At 43.5% G+C, this 19177-nt stretch overlaps 1 protein-coding gene across 10 annotated transcripts in view; it reads left to right on the top strand.

Moving 5' to 3' along the window:
• The window catches only part of sobpa (sine oculis binding protein homolog (Drosophila) a), a 327837-nt gene that overhangs the window by 69818 nt on the left and 238842 nt on the right, over positions 1-19177 (top strand). The window contains exon 1 of one of the 10 annotated variants that reach the window (XM_080192853.1): positions 9763-9814. The exons of the other annotated variants lie outside the window; for them this stretch is intronic. The gene's annotated coding sequence lies outside the window, so the exon portion shown is untranslated. Of the gene's footprint in view, positions 1-9762; positions 9815-19177 lie in introns of those variants that run through there. 10 annotated transcript variants of the gene reach the window in all.

Below are 19177 nucleotides of genomic sequence, written 5' to 3' on the forward strand. Positions count from 1 at the left end.
AGGAGATTTACAAGGATGTTGCCTGGACTGGGAGGCATGCCTTATGAAGTTAGGTTGAGGGAGCTGGGACTCTTTTCCCTGGAGAGACGAAGGTTGAGAGGCGACCTGATAGAAGTTTACAAAATGTTGAGAGGAATAGATAGGGTGGACTCTCAGAGGCTATTTCCCCGGTTTGAAATGGTCGCTACGAGAGGACACAGATTTAAGGTGCGGGGAGGGAGGTTCAGAAGTGATGTTAGGGGTAAGTTTTTCACTCAGAGGGTGGTGAGTGAATGGAATCGGCTGCCGTCAGTGGTGGTGGAGGCGAACTCGCTGGGGTCTTTTAAAAGACTTCTGGATGAGTATATGGGGTTTAATGAGATTGAGGGTTATAGATAGGTCTGTAGGTTGGTAGGTGATGTGGTCGGCGCAACTTGTGGGCCGAAGGGCCTGTTTGTGCTGTAGTGTTCTATGTTCTATGTTCTATGTTCTAATATCCTTTCTACAATAGGGTGACCAGAATTGCACACAGTATTCCAAGTGTGGCCTAAATGATATAACTTCAACAAGACATTCCAACTCCTGTATTCAATGTTCTGACCAAGGAAACCAAGCATGCTGAATGCTTCCTTCACCACTCTGTCCACCTGTGACTCCACTTCTAAGGAGCTATGAACATGGACCCCTATATCTCTTTGTTCGTAACTCTCCCCAGCACCCTACCATTAACTGAGTAAGTCCTGCCCTGGTTCGATCTACCAAAATGCATCACCTCACATTTGTCTAAATTAAACTTCATCTGCCATTCATTAGCCCACTGGCCCAATTGATCAAGATCCCATTGCAATTGGAGATAACGTTCTTCATTACCACTATGCCACCAATCTTGTGTCATCTGCAAACTTACTAACAATGCCTCCTACATTCTCATCCAAATCTTTAATATAAATGACATAAGAACATAAGAAATAGGAGCAGGAGTAGGCCATCTGGCCCTTCGAGCCTACCCCGCCATTCAATAAGATCATGGCTGATCTGTCGTGGCTCAGTTCCACATTCCCGCCCTCTCCCCATAACCCTTAATCCCCTCTCTTATCAAAAACCCATCAACCCGCGTCTTAAAAATATTTAGCGAGGTAGCCTCCACCACTTCAACGGGCAGAGAATTCCAGAGATTCACCACCCTTTGAGTGAAGAAGTTCTTCCTCAACTCCATTCTAAACCGCGCCCCGTTTATCTTGAGGCTGTGCCCCCTAGTCCTACTGTCCTTTCTGAGCGGGAAGAGCCTCTCCACCTCTATCCTATCCATCCCATTCATCATCTTATACGTCTCAATGAGATCTCCCCTCATTCTTCTAAACTCTAACGAGTACAAGCCTAGTTTATTCAGCCTCTCCTCATAGCTCAACCCCCTCAACTCCGGCATCAGCCTAGTAAACCTCCTCTGCACTCCCTCCAAGGCCAGAATATCCTTGCGTAAGTACGGCGCCCAAAACTGCACACAGTACTCCAGCTGCGGCCTCACCAATGCCCTATATAGCCGCAGCAAGACCTCCCTACTTTTATATTCAATCCCCCTCGCTATGAAGGCCAGCATCCCATTCGCCTTCCTGATCACCTGCTGCACCTGCAAGCTGGGTTTTTGCGACTCATGCACAAGGACCCCGAGGTCCCTCTGCACCGTCGCCTGCTGCAGTTTTTCTCCACGTAAGTAATAATCCTTCCTACCATTATTCTTACCAAAGTGGACCACCTCGCACTTGCCAACATTAAATTCCATTTGCCATTTCCTGGCCCATTCGCCCAGCCTATCTAGATCCTTCTGCAGACTCTCCACACCCTCCGCGCAATTTGCCTTTCCCCCAATCTTGGTGTCATCAGCAAATTTCGACACCATACACTCGGTTCCCTCCTCCAGATCATCTATATAAATGGTAAATAGCTGAGGCCCCAGCACCGACCCCTGAGGCACTCCACTAGTCACCATCCGCCAATCCGAATAGCACCCATTGACCCCCACTCTCTGCCTCCTATTTGACAACCAGTCCTCTATCCACGCTAACACCCTACCCCCAACTCCATGTCCCCTGACCTTCTGCAATAACCTCTTGTGAGGTACCTTGTCAAACACCTTCTGAAAATCAAGAAAGACCACATCCACCGGCTCTCCTCTATCCACCGCCCTTGACACATCCTCATAGACAAATAACAGTGGGCTCAACACTAAAGCCTGAGGCACACTGCTGGTCACAGGCTTCCAATTTGAAAAGCAACGCTCTACAACCACACTCTGACTTCTGTCAAGAAGCCAACCTTGTATCCATTTAGCTACCTCACCCTGGATCCTGTGAGATTTAACTTTATGCAACAACCTACCATGCGGTACCTTGTCAAAGGCCTTGCTAAAGTCCATGTAGACAGCATCAACTGCACTGCCCTCATGTATTAACACACAGAGAAAAGTATTGTTGCTTGCATACTACACAGACGAAGCATACTGTTCATAGAGAAGGAAACGAGACAGTGCAGAATGTAGTGCTACAGTCATAGCTAGGGTATAGAGAAAGATTGACTTATGCAAGGTAGATCCAGCAGCGAAGAAGCTGTTCTTTAGTCGGTTGGTACATGACCTCAGACTTTTGTATCTTTTTCCCCGACAGAAGAAGGTGGAAGAGAGACTGTCTGTGGTGCGTGTGGTCCTTAATTATGCTGGCTGCTTTGCTGAGGCAGTGGGAAGTGTAGACAGAGTCAATGGATGGGAGGCTGGTTTGTGTGATGGATTGGGCTACATTGATGAACCTTTGTAGTGTCTTGCGGTCTTGGGCAGAGCAAGAGCCATACCAAGCCGTGATACAACCAGAAAGAACGCTTTCTATGGTGCATCTGTAAACGTTGGTGAGAGTCATAACTGACATGCCAAATTTCCTTAGTCTTCTCAGAATGTAGAGGCGTTGGCGGGGTTTTCTTAACTATTGTGTTGGCATGGGGGGCATCAGGACCTTCCATAAACTCTAACTTACTCAACATTTGCAATGCGTTGTTCAAATGATGTTTAGCTCAGATAGTTAGTGCTTGGTCCTACTACCTGCAAGATTGTGTGTTTGAGTCCTTGACTTGGTGAACTCTGCTGTGTCGTTCATGTGGCAATTAATTAATTTCTAGCTTTGTGCTTCAAGCTTCAGCCAATTTAATTTTTCTTAGTGTCAGTTGTGTTTCCAACAGTACTATTGCCTCTTGAGTCAGAAGGTTTTACGTTCAAGTCCTATTGAAGGCCTGAACAAAGATATCATGGCTGAGTCTCCAATCAGTGCATTACTGAAGGAAGTGGTGTACCGCTGGATGTGCTGCCTTTGTGTTGAGTTGTGAAACCAAGGTCCTTTCTGCCCTCTCAGATGAACATAAAGGACTCCATACTACTATTCCAAAGAAGAGCAAAGGAGTTCCTCCCCCCATCCCCCCACTTCTCCTATTCTATCCCTCAATCAACATTACAAAATAGAGAATATCTGGTCATTGTGTGCTGCTATTTGTGTGCGTATACTGGCTACTGAGTTTCCTACGTTACAGCAGTAACAACACTTCAAAAGTATTTAATTGGCTGAAAAACACCTCGAGACCTCTGCTGAAAAGCACTGTATAAATTCAAATCTTAAATTTATGTTCTGTGCCAAGTCCTGTTCACCCATCACAATAATACACTTGTTTGCCAGAATTCTGCAACAACCTGTTGCCTTGCTGGGAAATAAAGCTAAAAATATAATTGAAAGCATATGGTCTTTAGAAAAAGAAATATTCAGCGAGCATTTCATGATTTGACTGTAATAATATTTGGTACATTGGGGAGGCAATGGCCTAGTGGTATTATCATGAGTTTATTAATCCAGAAACTCGGCTAATGTTCTGAGGACTTGGGTTCGAATCCCGCCATGGTGGATGGTAGAATTTGAATTCAATGAAAGCTATCTGGAATTAAGAATCTACTGATGACCATGAAACCATTGTCAATTGTCAGGAAAACCCATCTGGTTCACTAATGTCCTTTTGGGAAAGAAATCTGCTGTCCTTACCTGGTCTGACCTACATGTGACTCCAGAGTTACAGCAATGTGGTTGACTCTCGACTGCCCTCGGGCAACTAGGCTTGGGCAATAAATGCTGGCCAGCCAGCGATGCCCATGTCCCACAAATGAACAAAAAAAAATTAAGTGGCCTTCATATGTATTGAGCAGTACACCATAAAGACCAAAGAGCATATGTTATCTGGGCTATCAGGTTTGATGGGCTGAAGGTTTCCTGGGGCTTTCTTGTGTATCATTTGATTTGATTTATTATTGTCACATTTATTAGTGTAAGTGAAAAGTATTGTTTCTTGCGTGCTATACAGACAAAGCATACTGTACATAGAGAAGGAAAAGAAAAGGATGCAGAATGTAGTGTCACAGTTATAACTAGGGTACAGAGAAAGATCAGCTTAACATATGGTAGATCCATTCAAAGGTCTGATGCGGCAGGGAAGAAGCTGTTCTTGAGTCGGTCGGTATGCGTCCTCAGACTTTTGTATTTTGTTTTCCCAACTGAAGAAGATGGCAGAGAGAATGTCCAGGGTGTGTGGGGTCCTTGATTATGTTGGCTGCTTTTCCAAGGCAGTGGGAAATGTAGACAGACGCAATGGATGGGAGGCTAGTTTGCGTGATGGATTGGGCTTCTTTCATGACCCTTTGTAGTTTCTTGCAGTCTTGGGCAGAGCAGGAGCCATACCAAGCTGTGAAACAACCAGAAAGTATACTCTCTGTGGTGCATCTGTAAAGGTTGGTGAGAGTTATAGTGGACATGCCAAATTTCCTTAGCCTCCTGAGAAAGTAGAGGCATTGGTGGGCTTTTTTAACTATAGTGCCAAAACGGAGGGACCAGGACAGATTATTGGTGATCTGGACATCTAAAAACTTGAAGCTCTCAAACGTTTCCACTTCATCCCCATTGATGTAGACAGGGGCATGCCCTCCGCTGTGCTTCCAGAAGTCAATGACTATTTCCTTCATTTTGCTGATCTTCAGGGAGAGATTAGTGTCGTTGCACCAGTTCACCAGATTCTCTAACTCGTTCCTGTACTCCATCTCATCATTATCATGTTTACAAAGTGAAGTGGCTACCTAGGTAAGATGTAAAATATGAAATAATTCACACAATTAAAACAAAGTGTACTTGTTACATTTTCCATGGCTTGTTGGAAATTATTCAATAATATCGGCCACAGTTCTCTCATCACTCATGCCCCGCCACTGCCTTCAGTGATGACGGAGAATTTGACACACAGCCAAATCTCTGCTCACTGCAGCGGCACCAGAGAATCGTGCTGGTGTGAATGGCTGGAGGATCTGCCTGTTGTTTTCAGAGGGGTCCTCTTAACCCTATCTGTTGTGAATGAATCTGCTTCCTTGTGGAAGTAAAACCTCCCTCTTTCCCCACTCCCCCCTCGCCCAAAAAAAACAATTTTCTCTGTTGTCACTGAGACTGCTTTCAGTTTTGGTCTTGAATGCGTTTCCTTATCAGCCTCAAGCATATTAATATTAACTAAGAAATTGTTGCCCAATGTGGTCTCAAATGTATCATGTTGATCAACCGCAACTGAAATATTGAGGGATGCAAGGTAATTGTCATGTTTATTAGACATCAATTGTGAATGTAATTTTGTAGCAGCTATGTTGAGGGTACTGATCATTGTCATCCAAAGATAACATTTGACTGAGATGAGGAGAAATTGCTTTGCTCAAAGGATTGTGAATCTTTCGCAATGATATATTCTTGGGAGTTGTGGATGCTTTACTGCTGAATACATTTAAGGCTGGGATGGACAAATCTTTGGTCTCAGGGAATTAAGAGATTATGGGGACGGGTGGGAAAATGGATTTGAAGCCTGAGATCAGTCATAATCATATTGATTGGTGGGGTGGGCTTGATCATCTGCGTGGTCTATGCCCATTTCTCGTGTTCTTGTGTTTTACACAGTGAGAGCAGCTCTCTTAAAAATTTAATGTGAATTTGGCTGCTCTGCAGGGCAGGCAAAAAGAGAGTGTTGTTCCCAAGCAGTTTTGATGTCCTCCAAAGACAGTGTGTCCCAAATAGGAAAATGGTGAGCTGCACCGGGAGGTGTTACCAAGAGTAGCTGGAAGGTTGACAGAGCCTGCAGAAATATGATTGCAGGACACATAACTGCAAGTCACATGGATGAATCTTACGGATTGTAAAGGCTGTTTACTGTAAATTTGTAAAGAGGAACGGATAATGTATGTACTCACACATCATTAGGCTCAGAATTGTCACTCGTTTGAGGAAAGGTGGACTGCTTTCGTACAGAGAAATGTGGTAGGTAGGAGCCAATTTCTGGAATATTCCACACATTGTTCATATTTTAATCAGCCTTCCACAAACCTAGAAAGAATTCCAGAGCATTGAGCGCCAATGAAACAATCAAGTTTACCCTGGTTGAGAAGAGGTAGGAATGTGAGAGAGTTTTATATTGTTGAGAGTGGAGCAGTTAAAGTAAGTCAGGGATACAGCTGAAGGTTTGACAAAGATATCATGGAGACAAGACGAAGGGAGTGTTAATAATGGTGTTATTAATGATAGAGTTTAAAGACTAAGGAAAGTGCTGTTGGTGGCATAAAGGTCTGCACTCCGTTCTCCCAGGTCCAACCCTGACTTTGTTATCAAACCTGCTCAGAAGGGTGGTGCTGTCATTTGGAGTACTGACATCTACGTTGTAGAGGCTGAATGTCAACTCTTCCTACTTCCCCCTGGACTATAATCCCATAACAGAACATCAAATTATTATTTCCAGAATTGTCAATGAGTTTATCTCCTCTGCAGATCTTCCCTCCAGAGCTTCCAAACCTCACAGTCTCCTAATCCTACCAAGCACACTTCTACCTCCTTCTCAAGGATCAAATTGTATGCAGCAAGGTCCCACAAATAGAGTTGTTATAATAACTGGTCTATTTTATTCAAAGAATAGTAAGAGCGTGGAATGCCCTGCCTGCAACAGTAGTGGACTTGCCAACATTAAGGGCATTTAAATGGTCATTGGATAAACATATGGATGATATTGGAATAGGTTAGATGGGCTTTAGATTGATTTCACAGGTTGGTGCAACGTCGAGGGCCGAAGGGCCTGCACTGTGCTGTAATATTCTATGTTCTGTGTTTTGTAATGTTGGTTGAGGGATAACCATTACAAAATAGAGAGGTGACCTCATTTGAGAAAGTTCTGAAAGATCCAAAGTTTAAATGAAAATGTCCTTTTCTTCGCCAGTTTTAAATTTGAGTCCTGGAACTGATTGACTTTGAAAGTGGAACAGCTTGAAATAGAAAGTACAGAGTATGCAGGGGTTCTTTCTCTGGTGCCAATTAAATCACACATGGTCAAATCATTAGACCATTAGCAGATGGGCCAAACTGAACTCATGTGTGAGCACCTGCTTATTAGCATGGCGTTGTAATATTTTGTATCATTATGTTGTTAAAAGATGTTTGACGTACCTCACTTCAGAGGTGATTGGAATGTATGTAATCAATTCTATCCTGGCAGAAAATTGAGTGGCAATGAAACATTTCTATTGCTGTGCCCTATGCCACATTGATGCCTGAAAGAATGCCCAATATAAAATTGAGGCTGGGCAGTTTCCACGTGTACCTCTGGCTTCGAGCATGCTCTGTCTTTTCTCAGTGCTGAAACAGATTTACACAAATTTCAACCTTAAGTTTGGGGAATGCTCCCATTCACCGAAATTCTACACCCTCGCCCGCCACGGAATTGGAGCGGGCGAGGGGTGGACAACAGAAATGTGTGCTAACCTTGGGCGGGATTTTCCGGTCTCGCTCGACTGAAGCCGTAAAATCCCAAAATAATTATCTTTAATTCCAGCTCAAGACTAGAGCTCCTGAAATCCACCTATCAAACAATGTAAGATACATCCTAGCTACAAAATATATTGTGTCACTTCCTAGTGTGCCATTCAGCCTGTAAATAAATCCATTAATTTTGCTTGCACATCTCCCTACCCCTGCCATTATTTGAGGTAATAGTTAAATCCCAGGCAATTTATGTTGGGATCCTGAGTTGAGTTTACCACCCCATATCTTCTCCATCACCAAATCCACCAACTTCCAAAGTCCCATATTGTTTGTCTCTTTGCCTGACTCAGCTCATTTGCAGTGAAATCCTCATCAATGCTCTTTAACGTCCAGAATTAAGTATTCCAAAGCTGTTCCTCTATTTTCTATTAACTTGTGATCACCCAAAACTCTGCTGTTTATACCCTAATTTGTGCCAAGTTCCATTCACCCATCACCCTGTACCTATCAACTGCTGGCCCAGCAATGTCTTTAATTGCTTGTTTTGAATTGAATTGATTTATAATTGTCATGTGTTTTGGGATACAGTGAAAATTATTGTTTCCTGTCGGCTATATGAACAATGTGGCAAGTAACTCACCCTGCAAAGTCTTTCCATCATCAACAAGGCATAAGTCAGGGTTGTGATAGAATACTCTCCACTTGCCTGGATGAATGCAGCTCCAACAACACTCAAGAAGCTCAATACCATCCAGGACAAAGCAGCCCGGTTAATCGCTATCCCTTCCACAAACATTCAATCCCTCCACCACCGACGAACAGTGGCAGCTGTGTGTACCATCTACAAAATGCATTGCAGGAACTCATAAGAGTGTAAAAATTCATCACTGTTCCTTAACAGCACCTTGCTATACTTATACAGAGTTTTGATGAGATGACATCTGGACTACTGTGTACTGTTTTGGTCTCCACAGTTAAGAAAAGATATACTTGCATTGGAGGTAGTACAGTGAAGGTTTACTAAATTGGTTCTTGGATGAGGAGGTTGTCCAATGAGAGACGGAGTAACTTGATCTTATATTGTCATATTGATGCCTGAAAGAATGCCCAATATAAAGTCTCGAACAATGGGAGGTAATCTCATTGAAACTACAAAATTCTGAACAGGCATGATAGGGTATATGCTGAGAGATTGTTTTCTCTAGTCGAATAATCTAAAACACTGGGGCAGTTTCAGGATATGGGGCAGATGATTTAGGACTGGGATGTTGAGAAATTATTTCATTCAAAGCATTGTGAATCTTTGGCACTTCATAACCAAGAGGGTTATGGATGTTCCATCATTGAATATATTTAAGGCTAGGATGGGCATATTTCTCGCAGGGAATTGAGGGATATCAGGAAGCGTGTTGGGGTTGTGGGTTGCGGGATGTGGAACGGAGTTGAAGCCCAAGGTTGACCGTAATATTGAATGGCGAAGCAGAATCCATGTGCCATATGGTCTCCAACTGCACCTATTTCTCGTGGTAGACAAACAAGTGGAGGTAACACCACAGCCCAGTTAGCCACGATCTTATTGAATGGTAGAGCCAAGGGGCCAAAATATCCTATTCCTGCTTCCATTGCTTACAATCTTACATTATATTACTGGACTGGTAATTCAAAGCGATGGGGGCGCAGGAGATGGGGATGATAATGGGTGAGGTTAGGGTCAGTGGGCGGTGTGAAAACTTCTGAACAGGAAGCATTTTCCAGCCGACTGGGATTAACTGTGGGATGTTTACCGACTGACCCACCTCCCAAAAGTGTTTCCATTGTCATTCCCCCTACCTGTCTCCATTAAAATCATTTTGTGACTTTTCAAAGTTTACTGTATCATCATTATAAAGGAGTTATTACACGCTTGTTTTATGTTGGATTTTCAATTGCAGTGACAGATATTCTCAAACGAAGCTAACTAGTGCATTCACACCAGAGAAATCAGGGTAAGTACAATGTGTATCTCCTAGAAACACCAATAGCCAGTCATTTTGAAATCAAAACTTGAAATACATTGCCGTCAGTACATGCCCAAGAAATTCCCTTTCAGGAAATGGTGGGTTTTTAAAAGCTGCATTTTCACTATTTTCTATTTGCAGAAAATAATTGTGACTCTTAGAAACAAACGGCTCATTTTACATTTTCCGCTTCAAATCCTTTGTATATGGACCAATGCAAAGGAGATAATGAAGAAGATAATGAGGCTGATCTTGTGAGGAGAGTAATGATAAGGCTATCAGTGTTTGCTGATATGAGAGTAAATTGCACAGCAATTTCCAGGGTCCGGATGTTCACTGGAACCTGCTGCTTTATGAAATACATGAGCCAAAAGCCCAAATTGTTACATACGGTCAAAATCTTCAGTAATCAGGTGACCACTGAGACCTTGGAGATGGTTTGGAATGGAGTAACTACAGCATTTCCCCCAGAAATACACAAGTTGCAGTCCAAGTTAACCCTCTTGCTCCACAGACTCTGCTGTAACAAGACCATGCTTTGACACTGAAATACAGGAAAGGACATGAGGTTTCAGAATGCTCCCACCATTACCATTAAACACGCCAGAAAAAGTTAGTTGGTGCATCGAGGAGTAAATGTATTTTTAATACCATAGTAAGTTACTCACTGCCAAACAAGCACTTTGAACCTGGGTAATTAATTATACAGGTGTTGAGTCTCAATCCTTCAAAATTTAATCAATATTTAAGAGATCTAAGATTAACCTTTTCTTTACGTATCAGTGGATGAGACCCCAATGACAAGTTGTCACTCAAAAGCCTGCAACAGGATGAACAGCAAGTGACCTTCCTTCTCTGCTGACCACAAAATCTGTTCAATTTCTGTTTTATCCTTAAGTCATTTGTTATTGACAGCCTCCAGTCCCATTTTCCAAACTATTAGACTAGTTGGTACTGGAAGTTTCCAATATCAGTGAAAGAAGCTGATTTTTCTGGGGAAACATTGAGTTGGTTGGAATACCTGTACCTTGTTCTTGCTGCATGCAGAATCTTTTGTTGCCATACTAGTACTTTGTTGTCGATAGATGCATGGTTCAGTTCTTATATCATGAAATGTTCACCTGCCATGTTTATATTGTAAACTATCCCATGTTGGTTTGCAGTATTGTTGTATTTGTTTCTGTTTTATTGGTTACAGTTAAGTCTGTAAGAGTGGCCTTTATTTTTTGTTGAGTGCTAATATTGCTGTGTTCCTTAACCAGATGGGTTTCTGTGCTCTGTGTACAGCATCAATAATGGCAAAATGATATGTGTTGCATGCTTAAGCAAAGATACAAGCTGGAGCAAGTTCACTCTCACAGGCTAATAATCTGAACTTTTGCTCTAGAGACATTGTCAGTTGACCACTGTCCTCTCTGTTTAAAATATTTTATTTACAACTACCAGAATATACATGACAAGTATCGTTTACTGAAAACTAAACCTTCGCGCTCTGAAAGCTCGTGCTACCAAATAAACCTGTTGGACTTTAATCTGGTGTTGTGAGACTACTTACTGTGCCTACCCCAATCCAATGCCGTCAACTCCACATCATGGCTACCGTCAAATAAGGCTGTCCTAGTATCTATTTTCCTAGTATCTCAAGTATTTATTCTGTATTTTGGTTGTACTAGATGCTGATGACTTTTCAGTTAAAGATGAGAGTCACTGCACTTGAGGAATAATTCCTTATGTGAAATACTTGCTGCCATTTTAATGACCTGATTGAGCAGTGTACAATTGTGCTTCCCTTAAATATGGCTGCCACAGAATGGCACTAATAGTTTGAGACACCATGACAGCTAATGCTGTAATAGAACTTATCTTTACTCATTCATGGGACATGGACGTCACTGGCTGGCCAGCATTTATTGCTTATACCTAGTTGTCCTTGAAGTAAGTGGTTTGCTAGGCCATTTCAGAGGCAGTTGAGAGTCAATCGTGTTGCTGTGGCTCTGGAGTTACATATATATCAGACCAGGTAAGAATGGCAGATTTCCTTTCCCAAAGAACATTAGTGAACCAGATGGGAAGTATGGAGACAAAGGGAATATGAGTGTAGACTCACAAAAGACATAAAACTATAAGGTACTTAAATTATTGACCTGCCTCTGGTAAACCATCCTTGAATATGTCTTGTCCTACTGGCAGGACAAAGCCAGCAGAGGTAGCATGGCACAATGCTGATTTTGATTTATTATTGTCACATGTATTAACATACAGTGAAAAGTATTGTTTCTTGCGCTATACAGACAAAACGTACCGTTCATAGAGAAGGAAAGGAGAGAGTGCAGAATGTAATATTACACTCATATCTAGGGTGTAGAGAAAGATCAACTTTAATGCAAGGTAAGTCCATTCAAAAGTCTGACAGCAGCAGGGAAGAAGCTGTTCTTGAATCGATTGGTACGTGACCTCAGACTTCTGCATCTTTTTCCCGATGAAAGAAGGTGGAAGAGAGAATGTCCGAGGTGCGTGGGGTCCTTTATTATGCTGGCTGCTTCGCCAAGGCAGCGGGAAGTGTAGACAGAGTCAATAGATGGGAGGCTGGTTTGCGTGATGGATTGGGCTATATTCACGAACTTTTGTAGTTCCTTGCAGTCTTGGGCAGAGCAGGAGCCATACCAAGCTGTGATACAACCAGAAGGAATGCTTTCTATGGCACATCTGTAAAAGTTGGTGAGAGTCGTAGCTGACATGCCAAATTTCCTTAGTCTTCTGAGAATGTAGAGGCGTTGGTGGGCTTTCTTAACTATAGTGTTGGCATGGGGGCCCAGGACAGGTAGTTGGTGATCTGGATACTTAAAAACTTGAAGCTCTCGACCCTTTCTACTTCATCCCTGTTGATGCAGACAGGGGCATGTTCTCCTTTATGCTTCCTGAAGTCAATGACAATCTCCTTTTTGGTGACATTGAGAGAGAGAAACTGCCTTTCCATGGTGGCAAGGGTGCAGATTATATCCTGGTGGGGGCTTCAATGTCCATCATAGGAGGGGCTCAGTACCACAGACCAAACTGATTGGGTCCTAAAGGACATAACTGCTAGACTAGGACTGCGGCAGTTGGTAAGGGAGCCAAGAGAGGGAAAAACATACTTGATCTCGTCCTCACTAATCTATCCGTCACAGATGTCTATGACTTTATCAGTCGTGTTGGTCTGAAACAATGTTGGATAAATGTCATAAATGGTTATTGTGGCCCCTTCAAAATAACCATAACTTTTCCTTTATCATTTATTTTAAATTATGTCTCATTCAGTCTCTTACTGCCTCTGGTGTTGTAAATATCACTTTAGCTCTGAGTGATGCTGCATACAATCCATTCCTGACAACAGACGAGATAATTCACAAACCTTTGGGAATTGGTGTTATCTCATCTGAGACTAACAGAATTATTGTATATATTCCATTGATCTGCGTCATTCTCCCCCAATATTTAGCTGTTGCATTAGATTAGCAACTGTAGTAATTACACTAATGTTCAGTCATGGCACAGAAATTGAGATAGATTTTGTTTTGTAGGCAAGGTTTTTTTTGAATTGTATGTTCACACAAACACGTTTTTCCCCTTTGGCGAATAGTGTGGAAGTGGTGTAAGGATTTCTGAGTTAATTATCAGCCCCTTGAACCACGTTACGAAGGCTCTTCCTGTAGCCAACAAGTCCTGGTGTTGGACATGATATTGGTCATTCACCTGACGAAGAGGTAAACCTCGAAAGCTTGTGAGTTTACTATCAAATAAATCGGTTGGACTTAAACTTGGTGTTGTCAGACTTCTTACTGTGTTGGACTCCGGATTCCGGGGAAGTGCTGGATGATTGGAAAACGGCTAATGTTACGCCGTTGTTTAAGAAGGGTGCCAGGCAAAAGGCGGGGAATTATAGGCCGGTTAGTTTAACGTCTGTGGTAGGTAAAATGTTAGAATCTGTCATTAAGGAGGAAATTGCGAGGCATCTTGAAGGGAATTGCTTGATAGAGCAGACGCAGCACGGTTTCATTAAAGGGAAGTCGTGTCTGACAAATTTACTGGAGTTCTATGAGGATGTGTCTAGGGCGGTGGATAGAGGAGAGCCGGTGGATGTGGTCTTTCTAGATTTTCAGAAGGCGTTTGACAAAGTGCCTCACAAGAGGTTATTGCAGAAGGTCGAGGGACATGGAGTTGGGGGTAGGGCGTTAGCGTGGATAGAGGATTGGTTGTCAAATAGGAGGCAGAGAGTGGGGGTCAACGGGTGCTATTTGGATTGGCGGATGGTGACTAGTGGAGTGCCCCAGGGGTCGGTGCTGGGGCCTCAGATTTTTACCATTTATATAGATGATCTGGAGGAGGGAACCGAGTGTAGAGTGTCGAAATTTGCTGATGTCACCAAGATTGGGGGAACGGCAAATTGTGCGGAGGGTGTGGAGAGTCTGCAGAAGGATCTAGATAGGCTGGGCGAATGGGCCAGGAAATGGCAAATGGAATTTAATGTTGGCAAGTGTGAGGTGGTCCACTTTGGTAGGAAGAATGGTAGGAAGGACTATTACTTACGGGGCGAAAAACTGCAGCAGGCAACGGTGCAGAGGGACCTTGGGGTCCTTGTGAGTGAGTCGCAAAAACCCAGCTTGCAGGTGCAGCAGGTGGTCAGGAAGGCAAATGGGATGCTGGCCTTCATAGCGAAGGGGATTGAATATAAAAGTAGGGAGGTCTTGCTGCAGCTGTATAGGGCATTGGTGAGGCCGCAACTAGAGTACTGTGTGCATTTTTGGGCGCCGCACCTGCGCAAAGATATTTTGGCCTTGGAGGGAGTGCAGAGGAGGTTTACTAGGCTGATACCGGAGTTGAGGGGGTTGAGCTATGAGGAGAGGCTGAATAAACTGGGCTTGTACTCGTTAGAGTTTAGAAGAATGAGAGGAGATCTCATTGAGACGTATAAGATGATGAATGGGATGGATAGGATAGAGGTGGAAAGACTCTTCCCGCTCAAAAAAGACAATAGGACTAGGGGGCACAGCCTCAAGATAAAAGGGGGGCGGTTTAGAACGGAGTTGAGGAGGAACTTCTTCACTCAAAGGGTGGTGAATCTCTGGAATTCTCTGCCCGTTGAAGTGGTGGAGGCTGCCTCGCTAAATATTTTTAAGACGCGGGTTGATGGGTTTTTGATAGGAGAGGGGATTAAGGGTTATGGGGAGAGGGCGGGAAAGTGGAACTGAGCAGCGACAGATCAGCCATGATCTTATTGAATGGCGGGGCAGGCTCGAAGGGCTGGATGGCCTACTCCTGCTCCTATTTCTTATGTTCTTATGGACATGAATCCAGAGCTTCTGGGGTCCAGCTGTACTGATCCTTCCACTGACCCACAAGATTTCTTTCTGACAAGGTATTAAGCAGGTGTTACTGAGTCAAGTATACACAGGGGCATGTTCTCCTTTATGCTTCCTGAAGTCAATGACAATCTCCTTTTTGGTGACATTGAGAGAGAGAGAAACTGCCTTTCCATGGTGGCAAGGGTGCAGATTATATCCTGGTGGGGGGCTTCAATGTCCATCACAGGAGAACATAAGAACATAAGAAATAGGAGCAGGAGTAGGCCATCTAGCCCTTCGAGCCTGCCCCGCCATTCAATAAGATCATGGCTGATCTGTTGTGGCTCAGTTCCACTTTCCCGCCCTCTCCCCATAACCCTTAATCCCCTCTCTTATCAAGAACCCATCAACCCGCTTCTTAAAAATATTTAGCGAGGCAGCCTCCACCACTTCAACGGGCAGAGAATTCCAGAGATTCACCACCCTTTGAGTGAAGAAGTTCCTCCTCAACTCCGTTCTAAACCGCCTCCCCTTTATCTTGAGGCTGTGCCCCCTAGTCCTACTGTCTTTTTTGAGCGGGAAGAGTCTCTCCACCTCTATCCTATCCATCCCATTCATCATCTTATACGTCTCAATGAGATCTCCCCTCATTCTTCTAAACTCTAACGAGTACAAGCCTAGTTTATTCAGCCTCTCCTCATAGCTCAATCCCCTCAACTCCGGTATCAGCCTAGTAAACCTCCTCTGCACTCCCTCCAGGGCCAAAATATCCTTGCGCAGGTGCGGCGCCCAAAACTGCACACAGTACTCCAGCTGCGGCCTCACCAATGCCCTATACAGCTGCAGCAAGACCTCCCTACTTTTATATTCAATCCCCCTCGCTATGAAGGCCAGCATCCCATTCGCCTTCCTGACCACCTGCTGCACCTGCAAGCTGGGTTTTTGCGACTCATGCACAAGGACCCCGAGGTCCCTCTGCACCGTCGCCTGCTGCAGTTTTTCGCCACGTAAGTAATAGTCCTTCCTACCATTCTTCCTACCAAAGTGGACCACCTCACACTTGCCAACATTAAATTCCATTTGCCATTTCCTGGCCCATTCGCCCAGCCTATCTAGATCCTTCTGCAGACTCTCCACACCCTCCGCACAATTTGCCTTTCCCCCAATCTTGGTGTCATCAGCAAATTTCGACACCCTGCACTCGGTTCCCTCCTCCAGATCATCTATATAAATGGTAAATAGCTGAGGCCCCAGCACCGACCCCTGGGGCACCCCACTAGTCACCAACCGCCAATCCGAATAGCACCCATTGACCCCCACTCTCTGCCTCCTATTTGACAACCAATCCTCTATCCACGCTAACACCCTACCCCCAACTCCATGTCCCCTGACCTTCTGCAATAACCTCTTGTGAGGTACCTTGTCAAACGCCTTCTGAAAATCCAGAAAGACCACATCCACCGGCTCTCCTCTATCCACTGCCCTAGACACATCCTCATAGAACTCCAGTAAATTTGTCAGACACGACTTCCCTTTAATGAAACCGTGTTGCGTCCGCCCTATCAAGCAATTCCCTTCAAGATGCCTCGCAATTTCCTGCTTAATGACGGATTCTAACATTTTACCTACCACAGACGTTAAACTAACCGGCCTATAATTCCCCGCCTTTTGCCTGGCACCCTTCTTAAACAACGGCGTAACATTAGCCGTTTTCCAATCTTCCGGCACTTCCCCGGAATCCGAGGGGCTCAGTATATACAGCAGCCATGATCTAATTGAATGGCAGGAGAGGCTCAGTGACTACTGTTCCTCTGATCTTGTAAAATACCAAAATTGTTAACAATGACAATAGTTGCTGAACTTTCTACCTGCTTTTCCATTGATTTTTTCTAATTAAAGAGAGCTTGCTGCCATTATGGAGCTGGATGTGTGATAATGTTAACAATAGTAGTTAGCAGTTCAGAATCATAGTGAGATTATTGGCACACTGCCTTCATTTTATCATTGTTCTGCCTTTGACTTGGGGGTAAGGGGAGATAGGATCAGAGAATTTCTTTCATGTTATACTTTGATGGGTTGTCTTTAGCAACTTCGATGCCAACTAGAACTTACACTGTTACAATGAGAAGTCATGGTGCACCTGTAGGGTCTCTATGCTGATGCAAAATTATGGACTCGTTTTTCTGCTTCAATAAATGCTGTTATGGTTATCAGGTTCTTTTTTATGTTCAAATACAGTCTTTATTAAATGGGGCCTTCTAATGACAAGACACTCTCTGATTTGGCCAACTGCCTCTACCCTTCAAACTTGGTGAAAAGTGAAGTGATACTGGTTTGAAAATTGTTGCAATGAGATGGATGTTGTAGCCCTTAATGTTTGATGGCCAATCAACGATTTTGTGTTTTCAGTCATCTGTTCTTACTTAAGATGAATGTTTGACATTATGAGCGGACAAAGATTGACCCTGTTGGAGAGGGCAGACAATTAGATCTTAAGAGAGATGTCAACATTAATTACACCCAGCAAAAGTACTACTTTGTGTTCTGATTTCTGCACGTGGCATGACCCAAAGCTTTATAAATTCTGAAATGTGCCATGAAGTGTTTACAGCATCACCTCAGCAAAGGACCTTGTCATCTTTGAGCCTTGACAGCAACGTAATGAAATGCCAAGAGAATCAAAAATTAATCCTGAGCGTTGTTACTCTGTATATTCTGAATACATTGCATGTTATAAATAAATGTAAAGAAAAAAAACACATGCATTTAAATAGAACATAGAACATTACACCGCAGTACAGGCCCTTCAGCCCTCGATGTTGCGCCGACCAGTGGAACCAATCTAATGACCCTCTAACCTAAACTATTCCAATGTTATCCATATGCCTATCCACTGACCATTTGAACGCCCTTAAAGTTGGCGAGTCCACAACTGCTGCAGGCAGGGCATTCCGCGCCCTTACTATCCTCTGAGTAAAGAACCTACCTCTGACATCCGTCTTATAACTACCATCCCATAATTTAAAGCTATGTCCCCTTGTGTTAGCCATCACCATCCGAGGAAAAAGGCTCTCACTGTCCACCCTATCCAATTCTTTGATCATCCTGTATGCCTCAATTAGGTCACCTCGTAATCTTCTCTCTAATGAAAATAACCTCAAGTCCCTCAGCCTTTCCTCACAAGACCTTCCCAACATACCAGGCAACGTCCTGGTAAACTTCCTCTGCACCCTTTCCAATGCCTCCACATCCTTCTTATAATGCGGCGACCAGAACTGTACGCATTATTCCAAGTGCGGCCGCACCAGAGTTTTGTACAGTTGTAACATGACCTCACGGCTCCGAAATTCAATCCCTCTACCAATAAAAGCTAACACATCGTACGCCTTCTTAACAACCTTATCAACCTGGGTGCCAACTTTCAGCTATGCATATGTACCCCGAGATCTCTCTGCTTGTCAACACTACTAAGAGTCCTATATTCTGTACTCCTGTTACTCTTACCTTTTCACAATCACAACTTAAAAAAGCTTAAAAGTGCCTTACAGTCAATGAAGTAACATCACTGTTGTAACATAGGACATGTAGCAACTAATTTGTACACTACACAAACATCAACTTGATAATGACCAGATAATAGGTTTACTTCTGATGTTGATAGAGGAATAAATATTGGCCAGGACACCATGGATAACCATGGATCCTAGTTTTCTTCAAAAAATAGCGCTACAAGATTTTTTATGTCAAGCTCCACAGGTAATCGGGCCTCAGTTTAATGTCTCACCAGAAAGACTGCCAGAGCAGGATGCTAAACTACAGCTTAGGCTGAATCAGTGTTATGTACATATTTAACAGAATTTCCTTGCTCCTATTAATAAAACCTAGGATGCTTTATGCTTTATTAACTGTTCTTGCAACCTCTCCCACCACCTTCAATGATTATTGCACATTTCCACCAAGGTCCCTCTGCTCCTGAACCCCCTTTAGAGTTGTATCCTTCACTTTCTATTGTCCCTTCCTCCAAAAATGA

Source organism: Carcharhinus amblyrhynchos, chromosome 7 (genome assembly GCF_965287045.1).
Source record: "Carcharhinus amblyrhynchos chromosome 7, sCarAmb.v2.hapA, whole genome shotgun sequence".
NCBI lineage: Eukaryota > Metazoa > Chordata > Chondrichthyes > Carcharhiniformes > Carcharhinidae > Carcharhinus > Carcharhinus amblyrhynchos.